Source organism: Plodia interpunctella, chromosome 8 (assembly GCF_027563975.2).
Source record: "Plodia interpunctella isolate USDA-ARS_2022_Savannah chromosome 8, ilPloInte3.2, whole genome shotgun sequence".
Taxonomy (NCBI): domain Eukaryota; kingdom Metazoa; phylum Arthropoda; class Insecta; order Lepidoptera; family Pyralidae; genus Plodia; species Plodia interpunctella.
Genome location: NC_071301.1, coordinates 5,492,766 through 5,513,154, shown reverse-complemented (window position 1 = coordinate 5,513,154; position 20,389 = coordinate 5,492,766). Strand labels below are relative to the sequence as shown.

General features: G+C 33.2%; 1 protein-coding gene and 1 non-coding gene across 5 annotated transcripts in view; both read right to left on the bottom strand.

Annotated features, from left to right (window-relative positions):
* LOC128671760 (monocarboxylate transporter 3-like) overlaps positions 1–20,389 on the bottom strand; it is an 87,290-nt gene that overhangs the window by 45,455 nt on the left and 21,446 nt on the right. The gene's annotated exons all lie outside the window — the stretch shown is intronic.
* On the bottom strand, positions 4,621–4,692 carry TRNAG-UCC (transfer RNA glycine (anticodon UCC)). Its single transcript has one exon. It is a non-coding gene; the product is annotated as a tRNA-Gly (tRNA).

Here is a 20,389-nt window from a genome sequence, read left to right as displayed (position 1 = left end):
TCTTGAATTCATTTGGTACTACAGCGGTTAAGGTCTATGTGTAATTGAAATTTTCCGGATAAAAAAATCGTGAGTTTTTAAATTACGCCACGTTCTTCACTATTTTTACGAGTACAAACAGTTTATCATCAGTTGAGTCTTCTTTCTTTTCGAGTGTGTTAATTACTTACACTGATATAAGATTTTATTCAAGTCGCTTAAAGACATCTGACATGACTTTTCTACCTACCGCATCAATAGTAATAATAGACAAGTAATAGTAGTAAGTTAGTAAAGTGAACAAATAGGTGCAATATATTAGATAACATTAGATGCTTTATTGCAGTCCAGATTTTACCAATTGTTTGGTTGAATACCTAAGAGCTTGTCATTGACTATGAATGGTTAATTATGTAAAGCGTCGGTCGTCGCTCTGTGATAAACGGTTTATTTCGTGCACCATCCAGTGTCCATCACTGACAGGTGACAGGACTACGTGATCTGTGACTTTTATTTATGACTTCATTTTATACGGTTTAATTTTAGAGTGGGTTGCACCGTCAAATTTGACTTTAACTTTAACGTGTGAAGAAATACCCAAAGTACGTCAGCGATACGGTATACATTGCTGACTAGTAGTTTAATAGTATATAGTAGTTTAATGAATTTCTCAAATTGCATTTGAAAAATATTGACTGATACGTGTGCTAAAATCAAATGGAGCGCTCAACAGAATAACGAAATAACCTAAGAAAATCGTGAAAGAGCACTGAACTCGACTTTAATTAATAGTACTTTTTTTTTAAATACCGTAGTGGTGCGGAAGCTGCGATTAATATCAGCAGAGACGATGTCGCTGAAATTGTCTGGTTTTGTAATTGTTTGCAGACTTGAAAAATGTTCTCTATTTACGGATTCTTAACACAATTGGCCGATTAGACAGACGTGGTGGAAATGTGAAATTGCCTAGTTAGCAAGGAAATTAAACTTAAAGAATTTACGAGAGTTTACACGTTCCATAAAATTACGCGTGATATTATTACTTATTCTTAGAACTAGGTAGGTTGTACGATCAATTATTATAGGTTATTTATTGCTCAGCAATCTGATCTTTTAAATTACCCTAAAATTATAAAATAAAATAAGTGTTTTATTGCAAATTCGCAAACCTTATCAATTCTTGTATATTTCTATACAAAAACAGGAAACACTGAATTCATGAAGCCTAAGCCCTTTGTTTTTGCCCTGTTTTCTATTTGCGTAACAATCTGTCCGGAAAAACAAACAATATTTTTTCAGAGCGAAACAAATTGATTTTGATTTCACCCCACAATATTATACAACTTTTTGTTATTGTACGTCAAAAAGAGCATAATTCGCGTTTCTTGACTTGAAGATTTATTTTTGTTTACATTTAAGTGCATTTACTGGTAGCAAGCAGATGTTTGTCGCCATATTTTATTCGGAGGTAAAGAACAAGTTAAAAAATTACGTTTGCAGGGTTATCATAATTCACTGAGGGGCATCTGGGGAGGTGTATGTATATGGAGCTGAACAATCGATCTTGTTGCCAAACGCGCGTGGGCATAACATACTGGCTGTTTAGAAATGCAATCTTATAGCATTTTTTCTTTATTTATATTTGTTTCATTTAGCATTTATTTATAAAAGTTGTTTACAATTAAAACATGTTGTACTTGGTTCTTACTTAATATATAAAGCTTAATTTATATAATGAGATTAAACAATTTAGGACTCGAGCTGGTCATTATTTAAATTCAGTTTCAATAAATATGGTTATTCTCTAAAAACTGATATAACCAGATTCCGGGTTGCATTCTTTATCTGTACGCTCATTGTGTTGTGCCGGTATTGGTGCGTATAATACAAACAACGTTTTAGATTCAGCTTCATCTCCGGAAGTCCCTAGTGAATCCTTAAATTGAAAATGTATAGGATTCATCAGAGTTATGAATTGATATTTAATGCTTAATATATTTAATAATTAATTACTATATTTTGTATTGAAATAAAATCTGTAAACATGAAATAGCAGATGAACATTATATCGATTTGAATTTTAGACACGCCTCCGGCCCATTAGTAACCATATCGTCAATCTTCGCATGTTTCATTTATTCGGATTTCGTATTAAGTATATATTGTATATTATGTGTAATTATTGATAATATCATTGATAAAATAATGCCTGCGATACTTGCATTGACATAATTTTCATCGATATTTCGTATTGTATTTTATTCTGCAAACAATCTTATCTGATTCCCGCCCACGCCACGCCACGATCATTGTTTTAAAAAAGGAACAACATTTTTTTAATTCCGCTTTTCGAACTTGGCTAACTAAATTGTGGCCATTATTCATTATGTCGGACGTTTTGTACAAACAAGGTGTTACACGCGTCAAAACATCATGACAATGATGGAGAGGCTACACTTTTCCGAATGTATGATACGATTATACAATTCGTGAAATTATTTTTAGTAATAGACATTGGTAGACATCTGTTTAGTATTAATTTATTTTCTGTTACTAACACGCGCTTTTTTATTTTTTATGAGAGACATGGTAAAAAAATAAATTATTTTGCAATATTTCAGATAACGCTTCTTTTACATTTGCCAAAGTTAACTAGTTTAGAAAGTGAATTCAACAAACTAATACTTCGATATAATTTATGGCCAACAAACACTTGGGTGTAATCAAACCAAAATATTTATTACTCGCAAGGGACATTCATATTTTAACAAAGTTCTCGCATAATTCTTATCAGTTTAACAATTTCGTGTCTAGATCCACTTAAATATAAAGTAACTAAATAAATGAATACCTTAGCGAATAAGCTTGGAAATTCAGGAGTCATAACGTCTGTTTGCTACTGTTTTTCTTTTCTTTTTACTATTCACATATACCGTATATTGTGTCATATCGGGCGGGGGGCCTGGTGACCCGCAACACAGGTTCTTTTGACACCTAGTGCAGGTCTCGACAACGATTACGTCTACTGGTATTAAGTAGTTCATAATTTATATAAACCTATCTACTTTTAAGCCATTTTATTGTGGAGTAAATAAACATATTTATGTATTCTATAACTAACTAGGATAAATAAAATATAAAATCCATAGATATAGAAAGTATATGCGCGCGCGCTAGCGGGCCGTGATTAATATATGCGTTCGTTTTACATATTGACTTGAAACAAACATTTCACATACATTTTGTATCATCCATCATAAGCATCACAGTAAACTGACAGTAATATTATAATAAATCTTTAATATTTCAATGTATAAATCACAGTCTGCTGCTCTGTCTGTCTTAACGAGAAATGCGGCGAAGACAATATAATAAAATATTTAAACCGAGCACACTTCTCTATGGCTCAATTGATTGCGTTCCATATAGCATAGAAAATCTAGTTTACCTTCTTTTGCTGCGGTTTGGCCAGTCGCAGGCTAGCACTCAGATGAAATTAGTGGAAAAAGACCAAAGCTAATAAAACATTGAAGTGTGGTCGCCATCACAGTATGTGTAAGACCGATCATAGAATATAATGACTATAGAAGGATGTCTTTGATCCAGTTTTTTAGGTTACCTAACCTAGACCCGACAGAATTTTTTTTTTTTTTTTGTGAATGATTGGGACTTACATATCTACATTTTTCAGTTGCAGTTGCTTTCAAAAAGTAGGAAAAATTATGATATTTCACTCAGGCAATAAAGATGATTTTCCTTTGAATTATTCTTACAATTTTACTAGTGTGTTATAGTTTAATTCGAAGTTATTGATACTATATAAGTTATGTTAAACTTCTGTGTTCTTTATGTTTTTATCTCGATCGAGATAACACGACAACCGTGCCGGCCGCGTGTTAATTTACGCATTAGCGGCCTCAAGAAGATAATAAATATATAAATAAAAAGCAACAAGCCCAGAGGCGTAATAATACAAGCGGGATTATTTTTAATTTTTTTATGAGTGGTACAAGTACTCTTTGATTGGTCTGAAAAGTTGTAAGTCATGGTCCACGTCTTAATCAAGCAGAAAATGACACATCACTTTGTGCTCAATTATTGTATATTTATGAATATCACTATACTTATTAATATGTTATCCTTTTGCGGTTCGGAAATCTTAAACAGCGGTGTTTAAGTTTCCCCATTAAAAGTAGTCCTGTCTGAATATTTCCTTTCCAATAAAGTTAATGAACTGAAGTTTCTTGCTTCACATTTTACGCTCTTTTGCATTAGTCCCTTTCCACACTGATCGTGAGCGTAGTCATCTTGTCATCGAATGGGATCCTGTGCCAAGCGAATGCTCATTCTAAGCCCACTCTGGCTGTCCAACCAATGGCTGGTCTGGGAGCATTCGCTCGTTTGGTGTGAATTAGCCTTTACGATATGTACGGGACGATACGACTAGGTAGGTAAGCTTACGAATTATGTATGAACAGCTTGAGATTGTATGAATTACCTGCATATGTATTTCAGTTGGTCGGGTTGGTAAGACAGCCTTGAAATCACGTGGAAAATTAAGATAAATAAATAACATAATAAATCGCCATTCTTAGCAATGTAACAGATTTTGATAAAAAATATGTAGCAGTAAAAAAAATGTGCGTTGGCCGGGAATCGAACCCGGATCAACTGCTTGGAAGGCAACTATGCTGACCATTACACCACCAACGCACGTTGTCGAATTATTAAAAACTGTAATAACTTTTTGTGCTAATCGTGTAACTTCATAATTAGGTTTAGGTTGCGTAAATAATTTGTATTGCAATTGGCGATTAGCGTGCAATGACGTGCAAATGACAGCATAATCGTATTATTAGGAATTTATATTTAAATATGATTTAAATCTATTTTCTAATTGAAAATTTGGATTTAGAATTCACACGACTATAAGTTATAGTTTGTCACTTCTTTATTTATTCAAGTGTTACTTTTAGTCATAGGTAGTAAAAAGTTTGTAGTTTGAACATTGAATATAATAATACATATTAATAAAACAACGTATCTATACGAAATCGAAATATTGTTTAGTTTATTTACTGTTCTTCCCGTTGATAGATGCATCGGATTTTTTCTTTTGAGAAAGTAACATAGTAGATTTTCAAGCTAGTATACATATAAGATATCAGATAACATGTACTTGAGGTAGGTATGCGGTTTATACGACAGTGACGTGTGAGAAGATTGTTATCAGTGACAGACAGGTATCTTGTGAATTTGCAGAACAAAAGAGTAGGTGGGGAGACATGATCCAGGGTTGCATCTCACATTAAAATATCTATACCCACAATATAAAAAACTAAATTAGAAATAAATTTAAGAAACTTTCGACTCTGAAGCGTCCTCTTAACTGCTAGAAAAGAGCAGATCAAAAGCCTGATCACACATTTTCCATACATAGGTAAGAAAATTCTCGATTAAATTCAATAAAGATCTAGGTCCAAATTGTAGCAGACGTTTGGTTGCTACGATGCCGCAGACAATACAGATATACAGACACGTTAAACTTATAACTCCTTCCTTCTGTCAAAAATATCTGTGATGATGACTGTTCGTGTTAAATGGTTTATTCGCTGAGAATTTTATGTATGAAAATTTACAAATATCCATTTTCAGAATATCTACTTTGTAAAGTTACAATAAACTCGTATAAATATTTTTAATAAGTTTTCCGCGGTGTACTGAACCAAACTATATTGTTAAAAACATTTGAATTGGTACCCACATAAATTTAGGTAAAAAACTAAAAATATATTACATTCCTAGAAAACAAGTGCATGCACCTAAAGAAAAGGTGATTTTGTTTCTACTCGTATTTACACTATATTTTGGATAAGACTTTTGTTAGAATGCCATTTCAAAAATATACTCTGTATTTTATTTTTACTATCTAACATTTTCTCAGTTTGATTTTCGGAAAATGTAACCTGCTCAATTTAACACATGTTTTGAACTAACAGATGGAATAAATAGGTATATATATCCGAATTATCCGATATGCGAGCTCAAAATAAGTGTGATAAGTATAAAAACGAACTGGTAGACTGGAAGAGAAAGTATATATTTTAGACAGCCCTGTTTAAAAAATAACAAGACTATTTGATGTTTCTTTTTTTGTAATCTGATATTCTGAGCCAAGCGAACGGAATGACTTATTTTGAAATGAGCTCAAATATCAGATCTTTAAAATTTAACAAAATGTCAGGTAATTAACACAATATCTAGAATTCTAGATATAATACTGAGATATCAAATTATATTTGACCCTAAGTCAGAGAACTCATCACTCCTAGATACAAAGAGGCGGGTTATTTTTACCGATATGGTAAATAAAGCACGATAACACTTTTGGAGAGGCCTTATGACATTGTAGATAAGGTTCAATTTTCTCAAGGAAACTGATTTGACCATTGATTTAAGATTTCCAGTGTCCGTACGAATGCCGCCCACTGTATAAATTTATTAGGTGGAGTTAAAGGTTGCAGACCGCCTAATTTGGCTTAGAAATAAGTAAAAATAATTCTATAAGAAACATGCTTTTTTGGAGATGTGAATAATGGCGGAACTATTATTTTTTCTTTGCATGTTGCTTGTCTCGTAATTGTTAGTCTGATATAAGGTGTAAATAAACCCGCCGAGGTTTATTTACATCATACTTCCATTCTATCCATTGCTCCGTCGTGTTTCGTTGTTTTGACGTCCGTCGATGGACAATGCAGAAATTGTATGGATTTCCAAACGTATGAGGATGCATGTAAATATCAAAGCCAATATAATAGAAGAGAAAAAAAATACAACGAAGCGGCAACGCGCTACATCGATGCAATCAAGACTTCGTGGTTTCTCGTATGTCTGACGCACGACGACTTTCAGACGCGCATATGTAGATTCGAAATAGTCATTACTCATTACAACTATCGTTTTCATTATTAAACAATATTTGATTAAACATCTTGCTTTGAAAATGGCAGCTGTGATTCAAACGTAAATAAGCCTTATTTAACATTCACATAATAATCTATAATGACTTAATTTACGAGAAACAAATGGGTTCCATTCAGACGTGCGCAGTCAGTTCAGTTTTCGCAAAGTAGAGTTTTGTTATAATATTTTGCCACTCCCTCCTGTTATTATTCAATATTATATTATCTGGTAAAATCTCAATATTCAATGTCTCTTATTAAATTAACTGCATACATGTACTGTTATTATGGAATTAAATGACCGTTCATTTATTATGAGTTAAAACACACATTAACTTTATTTGGTCGTCATTTATTTTACATGTAGAATTTTACTAAAAAACGATCTTAAATTTTGCGAAAATAAAGCGTTTATCAGAATATTTGCATAAGATCCGGGACCTCCAATAATTTAATTATAATTATACCCCAAGGGCTCAGCATACGCCTCTTTTCTTTACATTAATATGGTACAGATAAAGGATTCCTATAAAATACTTTTATTTAAACCAGTCCTGTATATGATGTAACATTTCTTAATGTTTCTAATCGACATGCTCGAACTTTGCCTAGGATATTTATTTTAGATCTATATAAAATAGTGCAATTTAATAAAAAATAATAATCTAGACTAGTAAGTATACCTAAGTGTATTTACTATAAATGAAAGGGCCATTTACACACTCGTATTCGTGTGAAACGAAGCGCGAAAAATATGCTGTTCCAATAACTTTATTCTGATAAAAGAGACATTGGAATTTAAATAAACATCATTATAACCCATTTACTGGGTTGGGTCGAGACTGCAGTAGCATTTGTTGGTAAGGCCCGTCTCACACTTTATCTCAGTGACATGTAGGACCATTTACAGTGACATAACGGTGTCATTTGCGAATTCCTTTATAAATGAGTTTATTAAAAAGTTATCTGATATGCCAATACGATCGCGTGACAATGTGGCATTCTTGAAAACCAGTTCTGGTTTTACTGTATTGAATTTTTGATAAGACGTGAAATTTAATTTACCGTTTGTTTATAAAAACATTTCTTTAATTGGTAAGTATTCGGCGATTAATTATACAAAGAGAAATATAACCTATATTGTTATTGAAGAAAATTATTCTGCAAATAGATTATTTATTATTATTTACACATCGCTTTTATATTTATAAATATAAGCATTTGCTTAGCGATTAAAATCAAAATCCAATTTCCTACATGTTAGTAGGCAACTAGTCAATTTAGAAATTCGTGATCTAAATCAAATGCACATCACGTAAACACCACATCATTGTTACATAATAATTATAGTGTAGAAAGTATGTACTCGTATTATGTATATCGTCAACCAATATCTGTATATAGCTTTAAAGTTATCCCCCAGAAAGTGCTCTTAAAAAGAAAAATACCTATAAATTCATCATCAACGTGATGTCACTTATATTGGTAATAAATTTGTAGACTCGTCTATTAACCCCCGATTAGAAAAGGAGCGGTGTTATAAGTCCGTGGCATCGTAGCAGCCAAACGGCTGATCCACAGATATTAAAACATTACATATAGATCTTATATCTGATATATATAGTAGGCTGAACCGAATTTGTTTTAGTTCTTTTTATTTGAAAGAGAATTTTATCGAGAATGTTCTTAGCTATGATTGGAAAATGTGTGTTCAGCCGTATGGAAACCGTTAGATCTTTTATATATAACAGATGAGATGAAATGCAAATACGTAAGTCTTAGTTTTATTATATAAAAAAAAAACAGTAAACAGCAGACAAGTCGGTGTAAAACGACAAAAGACAGTAAAGACACGCCTTTTCGATGTTATGTTTTGTTTGTGTTACTGTGTCATATCCAAACACGATATCAAATTGATTAAACATCTTTGCGTAGGTGGATAGAACAAATTTATACATAATAATATACATGTACAAATTGAATACATGATTCATTATAACGAAATCTATGAAAATCATAAGAATGTCTATGGTTAGAAAATTATGCCAAGTGAGTTATGGAATAACGAGACTTCGACAAAGGATATCTAGCAAAAAATTGACAAATTGTAAAATTCTTCTTTCCGTCCTGGTTTGCTGGTTTAAAAATAATACGCACAAGAGCCATGCCTCATTTCTCAGTCGTGCTCTAAAGTCATATGCTGGCTATAAACACTGTAGCCGAACTCGAACATATACCGAAGGAATTGCACAAACATTGCGTTGTGTTTGTATGAGTTTTTATTTACTGCAAGGAAAACCAGCAATGTACGCCGAATCCGCTAAAGTTCGACGATTTGTTTCGCGATAATGTATAGCATTACGCACTGCTGAATTAGCTCGTATCGTTAAACCACGCGTGCTCATGACAAGAGTTATGGCGACACTTTGCGATACAAACGCTAAGGATTATCACATTTTTATGACGTTTTGTTTCGAAGATATTTATTGCGGGTTCTTGATACACTCGGAGCAGAGGAAATCAGTATGCGAACACATGAGTTAACGATTGCTGAAGTTCATCTGATAAACAACATGACAACATGGAACAATATTTTATGTGGTTATTGTGTAGAATGTAACACACACAACGACTTCCTGGCAATATTAATAGAGTGTTTGCTATTGTCTTCTTCTTAATTACAATCACATAAATATAAATGAGTATGTACTTATAAATATTCGAAAGATCTACAAACATAATTAAAAAAGTGTTAGGTCCCATTGCTACCTTTCGCGCCGTCGTCCTCCGTTTCGTGCATGCGTACTTAGCAACGTAGAAATTGTATGGAGTTTTGACATACGTCACATTGTCAATGTCAAAATCTGACAACGGAGCACAACAGACCCGCAACGTGCTGCGTCGTGCGTCGTAGCAACGTAACAATGGGGCCTCGATCTAACTAGGTGTTTAAAAAGAGACTGATTACGATTTTCTGTTTTCATTCACAAAATTACTTAATAAAAAATTATAGTTTGATACTCCATGTCCAAGTTTTCCCCATATATCATCGAATAAATCTATACTATTATTATAAAGAGGTAAGCTTTTGTGAGTTTGTATGTTTGAAGTGGGTAATCTCTGAAACTACCAAACCGATTTCAAAAATTGTTTCACCATTAGAAAAGTACATTATCCAACCTATATTTTATTTCAAAATTCCCGCGGGAGCGAAGCCCCGGGCAACATCTAGTAGTTAATACTTAGTGAAATCAATTCGTTTTATTTTAAGTAGTTAAGTTATATAAGAAGTGCAAGGGCCAGCCGTCCCCAGGAAGTCTAAACAGTTATTTTTGTCGTTTCTTTATGGCATTTGTTTCCTTGTTTGTTCGCTTTGCAATGTTTTTATGACAATTCCGAGTAGCCTACAAAGTTCAAGTAGGAAATCGGTATTGATTATTTTTGAGACATTGTGTCGACTATTGACAAACTTAAATATGTATAATAAGTTTCAATAGTTTTATTGTCTTTACTTTAAATTTCAATTTTACAATTGAAATTACCTTTTTGTTATTGTTAGCCGTAGGTAAATCTGGTGTCCTTACATCGTTAGATATTATAAAAGGATATATGTTATAAAATAAAGTCCTTTGCCGCGTTTTTATATCTGTCTGTTCGCTACAAAGTAAAAAAAACTATTACGGATTTTAATGCGGTTTTAACCAATAGATAGTGTATTCATGGGGAAGGGTTGGTGTAAACCCGAGCGAAGCCGGGGCGGGTCGCTAGTGTATGATATATTTTTTTATTAGGAATGTCATACGCTCACTAGTTTTGGTAGAAAGACTGATTCTATTTATTTTAAAAATGTAATGTATTTATGATGTAGATATTTATAAAAAATGATGACATAATTAAATCACTCAATAAAATAAACTGGCCACTAGCTAGCAATATACACTATCCATGATCGTGGCAATATTTTTCGTTTCTCGATTCTGCGAAAGTGGTGCCATCTGGAATTGTCACCCGCTACTTTTGTATAAAGAAAACTATCAGTTACATCTGCTTTTCACTCTGCTTTTCCAAGTTTTCTCACCTAGTACGATTTTCTCTAAGATTACCCTAGATGTCGCTGCTGTATTTAAGTTATTGAAAGTGGGATTCGTAAATGGGTGAATTTCTCGAATCAGTGTTTATTAATTTGTACCATACACAGTAATCAATTTAATTATCCTATTTTATAAATAAGTAAATTACTAGTACAATGTTAATTTTATAAATATTGAATTTAAAAAAAATATTTAATAAATTTTAAAAAATGTGCGACACTAATGAAACGCTACACGCCGCGTTCAAACAGTCGTGAAATTCACCCAAATACGAAACTTAAATAAAAATAAAATTTAAGAATACTATATTATGCCAGCTCCATACTGTCATGTCGCCGAACTCAGACACGTCGACGCGAATGCGTGAACATAGTATAGTTAGTATGAGTATTTTTATTTCCAGCAATGAAAAACCAGCAATGTATACCGAATTCGACAAACTTTGGCAAACCGTTCCACGCAGCGCGACTGAACAACGCGCCCCTTATGTCACGTTTCCCTTTTTTATAATCAAGATGGGATGCGCGGAAATGCATGTTCTTGTACCAGATAAAGACGTAAAACTATTTTAACAACCTTTTTAAAGCTGAATACTTTCTGCTCGGGTCGTATGTCTCCCTCATTGAGGGTCTTGGTCCTAAATAAATAAAAAAATGTTACACGGGGTCACGAGTCGGGTGGTAGATAACAATGTTCTTTCATCAAATTTCTGAAATAGTGTGTAGTGTAATAATAGTCTCCAAGAAATTACACTTACATATCATTACATTTATTTAATTTTGTATAAGGAATGGTAGATACAAAATAAGTTATTCCGGTAACTAAGAGGTTTCTTCTCTACTTCAATATCTTATTTTTATTGTGTTGATGTAAAAAAATACTTAGTTTGTATTTGTAGTTCTTCCAGAAATAGTGAACATTTGCACGTCCAATATGCAATGAACCGCATTTCATAAGTTATTTCCGGCGATATCAAAAACTTCGCTGTTCATAAAGTTGTAATATCCTCCACGTTGGAGTTTTATAGCTCTTATTTTATGGACTTATCTTTTTATTTTCCTTTGTATCAATTTTCTTAGGAAATTTTAAAGCGTCTAAGAGTCTTCCCAAACTTATTTGTACTGTGACTCCCATGGATCTTTGCCATTTTTAACTTTGCGTCTCAACCCAGTCCCCAAAAATACTACCCAGTTTTTGTACTAGCCTAGTAACAGGTTATCAGGAAGACACTAATTGGACATTTATCAAATTCAAATCATAGGCATAAAAAAAAGAGATATTTATCTAACTGACTGGCTCCTAATGAGATGGATGTGCTTGCTTTCCTGAGCATAGTTTCTGAAAACGAGGCTCCAGTTTTAGAAATTGCCGCTCTCATTTCTTTATCCTGGTACACACACAGTTAGGGAAGTCCTGCTTTAGTTGTTCAAACCGTAGGAGTCATCAATAAATTCTAAAATAATAGCAGTTTTTTCCCAAACGCGTCTAATCGCGTTAATTTTTCGAACCACCAACCCGATGTGATACATTCTCTCTGTCTTTCTTACCTGAAACTTTTCCAGGTTAAACACCGCCGCGAATGAAGCGGCGGGGTCATGAACAGTCAAAAATTTTCAGGATAGGTATTGCCAATCTACTATATTTCCCGTGGGCGTTGCAGAGACCAGACAGGAAGCGAGGGAATGCAATATTGCCTAACTTTGTAGCACGGATTTGTGATTTGTGATTACAAGAATAAATAAATACGTTGAACGTTTAAAGTACTAGGTATACTGGGTGTCTTGGGTGACTTGTTCGCCAACAAACAAAACAAAAGATTTTTTTTATCGAAAATTAAAATCCTAGTAAGTACAATTACATTGCAAATAACGAGACAATGGACTGTATTCGAAATGAAATAAGTTATTTCAATTTATTATGTTGAATTGAATAGTAAATTTAATCTGCATGGTTCTTTAAATCGCAATTGGGGTGAATTTGCAATGGATATCGGTAGATCGATGTGCAGTACGTATATTGAGTATTGTTGAGGTGTGATGTGCTAGCGTCTACATATTACTATTAGCTAACTACAGAGCGATTTTGTGGTTAGTCAGGAATATTGATTGCAGGCTTGTATAGTCTGTATAATATGCTTAGCATTACATTACTTCCAATACCAATAAAGTTACTGTATTATCAGCAGGAGTTGCTATTCACGCAGTGTGACTTGACATGCGGTTGGTTGTACTGTGTGATATCAAAAAGAAGTATTGTAAGTATAGATTTCTGAAGTGCACCTACCCAACTATTCCTCAAAGCGCACTGTAAAGGTATAAAAAATATAATATAATTTTAATTGGCGAAGTGATCCAATGGTGAAAAAATAAACGAAAATTTCTATTCACAGGTAAAAACTACTTTGCTTGCAATTTTTGAATAGGTATACTCACTGACAAGAAAACCATTTCACTAAAATGGTTTATTGTCTAGGGATTCCTTAGCAGCGATTGATAGATTGTATTTTGAAGATTTTTTATTCTTAGAAATACTACAGTAATAACTCTAGTATTATTTTTTGGCCATTACTTAATTCAGTATTATACTGTACAGTTGTTTGGATGTAGTAGAATAATTTCGATGTCACGATAATATTATTTTATTTACCCTATCCTGACCCTTTAAGGTTATGTTACGGGTCTTTTACCGTCTCGGGTGTACGCGAGGGTCTACAACTTATGGCAGGGGGCAGTAGATAGTATTTATGGTAATTACTCTTCCAAGAATTTCTGATTCCCAAATGACGTATAAAATGCTAAGGCAAATTATAATAGGGTAGATGACTAGGTCAGAAATTGTAAATATATGAAAACTCTAGATAAAATAGATACAGGTGATTTCTTATAAATTGTCGTGTACAACTTTTCGTATGGAAGCAACCCTGAAATCGTCATAGTGATAATTCATAGACTTAGACACATATTTATTTTGTAAGTACTAAATCGAGCTAATGAATATATAAGGCAACAATATATCACCTCTTGGCGGCTGTGAATACGTGATATACCATCCTAACACATATTAAACTTCGTCGTTAGAGGCACATAAAATATTCTGTACTGTGTTAGTTGTGTTGGCTGATCATTTCCCATTCATCTCAATTTATTTACTGCTTTTAATGTTGTGTTAAATATTCAACACATAAGCCACGGTTTCGCCAATTTGAAAATTATCTACCATTTTATTAATATATCAGGCCGTATATTATTATATTTTTACGACCTTTAAAATCCACACGTTTGGCGTGGTTTTTCTAATGGCGTCTCGTTTCGACTTTGGTCGGGTAAAATCATAAAAAGTATGTAAAGCCTATATTACTCCTGAACGTTTCGTCTATCTCTGTGTCAAATTTCATCTATAGGTCCAGTAGTTTTTGAGTTTATACATTAGCAAAAAAAGAAACAAAAATACAAACCATTTCTCAAACTTAACATGAGTATAGAGTATGGATGCAGACTATGTAGCATGTTTTAAATCTTATATATCGACTACTGTATGTAGAACGAAAACTTAGTCAGAATTTCTGTTTTAAGATAAGATAGCAAATACAAATTTGTTGACTTCTATTATAACTTCTTCGCGAATTTTGTACCTATATAAGCTTTTAAAGCCTGTTATTATTTTGCGAGGACCGTTCTCTCAAGAGCTTACCAACATATTCGAGAAGTTATGTTCCCGGAAATTTCTTTCCATTAGTCCACTCTCCCTCCATCTTTGTGGTAATATTTTATTTTCTATATGTTATATTCTTAGGCCATGCAACCTAATATCTGAAATTCGTTTTAGAATTAACACTTACATACTTGGGGTGGCTTGCACCATCAACTCTGGCATGCGCAAAAAATCGCAAAGTACACCATGTTACCTAAGTAGCGAGACTGTTAAAATCAAAGTCATATTTGACGGCGCAACTCACCCTAATTTTATTAATATTATTCAGAATAATTCACACTGAACGAAAATGATTCGAAACTGAGATAAAATCTAACTTACACAATACAACTGAGATTCCAAACCAGTCGCCAAAGATGAACTAACATTTACTTGATTACTCTGATATACTAAGTATTAAGTAATAGATTAACCAAAGAGATGAGTAGACATAGCAGAAGGGCTGTATCTAAAGATTATTTGAAATGGAAATATGTTATTACAATGATTGGCCCGACAAAAATGCTGTCATAACGAAGTTTTCGCGTAGCCACCGATCTATTTCGACGAAATTATGATAGAACATGATCCTATCCAAATTAATTGCAGATTCACCATGAAGCACCTATTACCACGGCACAAAGATATAGAGTAACATGTGGTCGCTTGTACTAGAAACTCGTGAATGTAGCTTTTTAAGGATCTAATTTTTCATCTAATTCGCCAATTTATTATTATACCATTAGAGTAATATGGTAATCTATTAGCAGTAGATATTCTGTGGCCAGCGACTGGAGAACATTGATGGATGGTCGATATACCCGATAGGCTTCGGTAATGGCTGCGTGATGCTGCAGATCGGCTGGTTACTTGCGCTTAATTATAACCTTCCTTGATTCGACATCATATTAAGTATAGTTGAATATTTGAAGGTTGGTGAAAATTGCTGCCGTAGCATTAATTATTCTAAACTATGGCAATGTCTTACGTAATAGTGATAATATAGAGCACTTATTCGAATAGCACCTCATCTCCATTGATTGTACCGGTCAGTATTTTTCAACGGATCTTATTTAGTAGTTTTACAGTACTCTTGAATACACTAACGTGAAAACGTACCAATTGTTCCTTAGAAGAAACTAGTAGAGGGTCTACTAAGAACAAGTTATTTATCAATATTTTCACGATAGATTTTTCGAGCAATAAATTAAAATGTTTATGCGATCTGAACTTCATTCATTTGTAAGAATTTTCGTTTCATTTCACTTCTTGAAAACAACAAAATCCAGTCACTATAGCTAGTTACTAAGAAAGTTAAAGTGACAAATTCTATTTATTGCTAGCATACACAATAGTTAGGTGCTATTCTAATGGTGCCATTTGAATTGGAGTGTGGAACGTCATAACTCGATATTTCTTTTGCGCTTTAAACGCAGATGCTACTGAAAAATTATGTTCACTTCTGAACGGCAAATAAATAAAGAGAGGAGCCAAAAGTCATGTTTCGTTTTAAATTGCGCTACTTACACTATTTGAAAAAATACAGACTGTCCTTATAACTTGCATACTAAATTGTCTTTATTTCCGGTTTTTCATTTTAACTTATATAAAGTGGCCAAGTGCGAGTTGGACTCCAATGTGATCGGCGATTAGATGAAAAGTGACATCTGTACATTCTTTTTGTCATCGGCTACGGTACCCTGAAATACTGAATATTCTGATTTTATCATTTGTTTTGTTCATAAACTTTTTGTTTTGAAAATTTACATGAATATTAGATACAATTCAAAAATAATTTTGCTACTTTACAGAAAATATCTCAGAATCTGAGATTCAAATCAAGATAAACTGTGGCGGTTTTTATTCAGGATTCATTGTAAAAGAAAAGGCATAAACTGAAATGATTTATAATATTTCTGTTGTAGTGGTCGGTAACAGGAAAACACAAATCGGGTTTATTCTGTATTTCGCACTGTTGTTCGCACGAAACTGTGAGTTTTTGTTAAACTCACAGTTTCGTGCGAAAACTGATAGTGTTTTTGTAGACAATAATGCAGGATTAAGTTAACTACGGCCTGGTATATTAAAGACGGAATAACACAATTTCTGTATTTCAGAATAGATTATAGTGTACATTAGTCAAAATTTAACCAAGGAAGAAATTCATCAAAAAACGATTTTCCAATCTGTCATATTTGTCTATTTATCGAAAAAAATTGCTGCAAGAATAAATAGATATACACTTTATAAACAACTATACAGTTTTGTCAAATGAATGGGTTAATACCAATAGTACCGCGGTTGTTAACCAACTATTTACACCAATCTGTACACGTTTGATCTCTCTATACATATTCAATAAATATGTATTTATGTATTTAACTATGTATGTGGTTTCTAATAATAAACCGAAATCGAGGCGTGGGTGGTTTCAGTTCAGTTCAATATAAATTCATTATAGGATTCAATATAGGATTTGACAGAGTTTACAGTGACAGATATTCCACATCATCTGTTTTATAACAATGTTTCATTAAGTTTAGGCTTATTTTTGTGTCACAATCAAAAATTGTAAGCTAGCAAATCCTCTTATTGTCGTATACCATGACCGAGGGTCGTGGGGGTTATGTGGAATACATTCCACACGTGCGATGGACGTGTGTAATGACGGCCTTAATAATTTAAATGGGGTGGTATGCAAATGCCTTCTTCATTTTACACAGTTGCTGGCAATACTGATAATACATCAAATAGATTGTAGGTTTCCTCAGGATATTTTCCTTCACCTGAAGAAAGTGATGGGCTGGATGGGATGGATGGAGTGGAACCAATATTTGATGTAAATATTATTTTATAAATTTTGCTGTCAACATTTTCATTCGTTAAGATAATGACGTCATACACTTTAAATAAACTATCGCAACAAAAACATGCTCAGTGGTTCTTTTAAAGGAATCAGTAAAAAGACTCTTCGTATAAAGTTATTAACCTTTTCTAAATGTTACCAATTCTCTGATATTGTTCTAAAATCGATAATAAAAGTAAAAAAATCTATGTAATTAAAATTACAATAATAAAAAAAATATTTTGAAACATTCATTACGCCACACTGAATCATCCAAACCTGACGAGTCGTTGCCACATTGACGATCGAAGCATTAGCAGTCTACTACTTATACTATGAGTAACTGACCAGCTGTAAAAGTCTATTCTTGGCTCTGTTGTTATTCTGATCGGGTCTCAAGTACGTGCAACGACATCGCTATGCAACTGCGATCGCCAGGTAAAAGTGAGATTGCGAAATGGACGAAGTGGAATCAATTTGTAAGTATTCGAAAATGCATTTTTTTGAAATGTTAATAAGAAATTAAAAGTATCTTGTTTTTCATCAGTGATTGTCTTATCTTGACCTATGTGGCCTAATGATCATTATATCAGTCACACTGGAGTTCCGGTTCGCAGTTCGTTCAGGTTCGATCCCCGATCAGGTCAAGATGGATAATTATCACATTCAGATAGACCTATGTTCACATGTCTGTGTTATCTATAACTGTAAATCTTATAAAATGTACTATCGTGAGTTAGTGTATAAAACGAGTGTCGAATACTGTGCCATACCCCATACCATTGCTCAGTCATGCTGCGTTGATTATATAGGTTTTGACACTGACATGCGTTAACGCACATCGAAACTTTATACAATTTCTGCGTTGTCGACTGAGGCATGGCTCCAATTGTATCAAATGTTTAGTTTATACCATTTTCCTCGATCAGCTAGACCAATAAAAAATGTTATATTTTTACTATAAATTTCACTATCATCATTTTAGGCTGACTGGCTAAATGACCTATCGGCTCTAAAACTCGATTTGATACACTATTAGTCTAGTCATTTCAACTTACGACCAAGCAATATCAGAGTTTAACAGTTAGACATGCGTTTAGAAACTTGGAGAAGCTTATGATAATAACACTATGATCGTGACTAATCCATAGACAAATCCTTGTTTAATAAAGTCAAAGTCAAAAAGTAGTTGGTCAAAACTAAGCGGGGCTGTTTCAAAGCCAGTTTTATAATACCGAGCACATAGTACCTATATGTATATGATGTGATGATTTCGTTATAATGTGTTAGTTTAGTTACAAAAAGTAGAGTGAGATAATAAAATCAACTTAAGAATGTCGTCATTTCATACAGTACAGCTGATCGTTTAGGTAGTATATATGCGGGAGAGTAAGAGAACACAACAATATTATAATTATATGATAATGGTGCGGAACCCTTCATGCACGAGTTCGACACGCAGTTGACTGGTTTTATTTTAAAACCTGCTTATATTGTCATCCAACCTAACTTAAAAAAACAAAGTAGTTACGTGTGAATGCACATACACTACTCAGCTTTCATATTTAGAAATGTTTGCATTCCAGAAGGAATTTATTTGTTTTACTACTAATTTGTGCATGAAATTGGGTTATTTGTATTTAAACTGCAAAATGAAATGGGTTATATTTTTTTTATATATTGATTGCTCGGTTCTATCTTAGAATTTTTTAATTTCGAAGCGTGTATGTTTATTGGATATTGTAAATGTGAATTTAAGTTAATTTCTTTGGTTACTACTTCTCGTGTTATCTCCTTAACTTTTTTCAAATTTAGCAAACATAAGATATTTAGAAGTGCTGAGAAGAAATATGACACGCTGAATACCGGAAAAATTAATTGCCTTGGAAAATACAAGTACTCGAAGCTGCGGTCATAAACGTACAACTTTACAGCCATAGTTATCAGTTCATCTGTAATCAAATCCGCGGTCACATCTAACTTGCAGAATGTTCAATGCGATCCTATGAGATTCACTGCTCACTGAGCTACAAAGAATGGAGTAGACATGGGCCTGAAAGTCGACAGCGAAGGTAACGGCCGACCTTCATCAAAACAGCGAGATCAAATTATATCTTATTACTGGGGGATCCATCATTCAGATATTGAAACAAGGGGACGTAGAACTTTTCATTCGCGACTCATCAATCAAGTGAATGTTGCCAATCATTGTTTTAAAACTCCACTGGAGCGTAATCAATATGAACTTGAGACCCCAATACAATATTAGTGAAACGTCAACAAGTTTAAAAATAAACAAAGTTGTAGGGTAACCTAAATGATGATAACAACGCAAAAATGTATTGTGATATTGAGAAGTCCATCCAAGGGTGTCTTGCACCAGTTAACTTTAACCTGTGCAGAAAAAAGCAAACTACGCGATTTCATCTATAATGGCGGTAGGTTAAAGTTAACGTCAAAGTTGACTAGTACAACTCACCTTAAGTGTTAAAATATTTGAGTGTAACATGTACAGGATTTTTAATTAAGGTATTATAAGAAAAAATAACTAATTCAGCTACCAGCTACCAATTCAGCAGTTTAAACATGTAATAAAACCGTGTGAGCCTATTTGGCTTTCTAAGTCATAAAAGAATATCACACCGTGTTATTACATAACCCAATATCATATAAAAAATAGGATAATAAAAGTTTAGTGTATCATGAAAAACCTAAAATTTTAACGCATGCAATAAGAAATTTAAACACGCTGTAAAAAAATTGAAGTGCTAAAATGTTTTAACTTAAACATACTTAATGGAATGATTAGACTGTGAACCGGA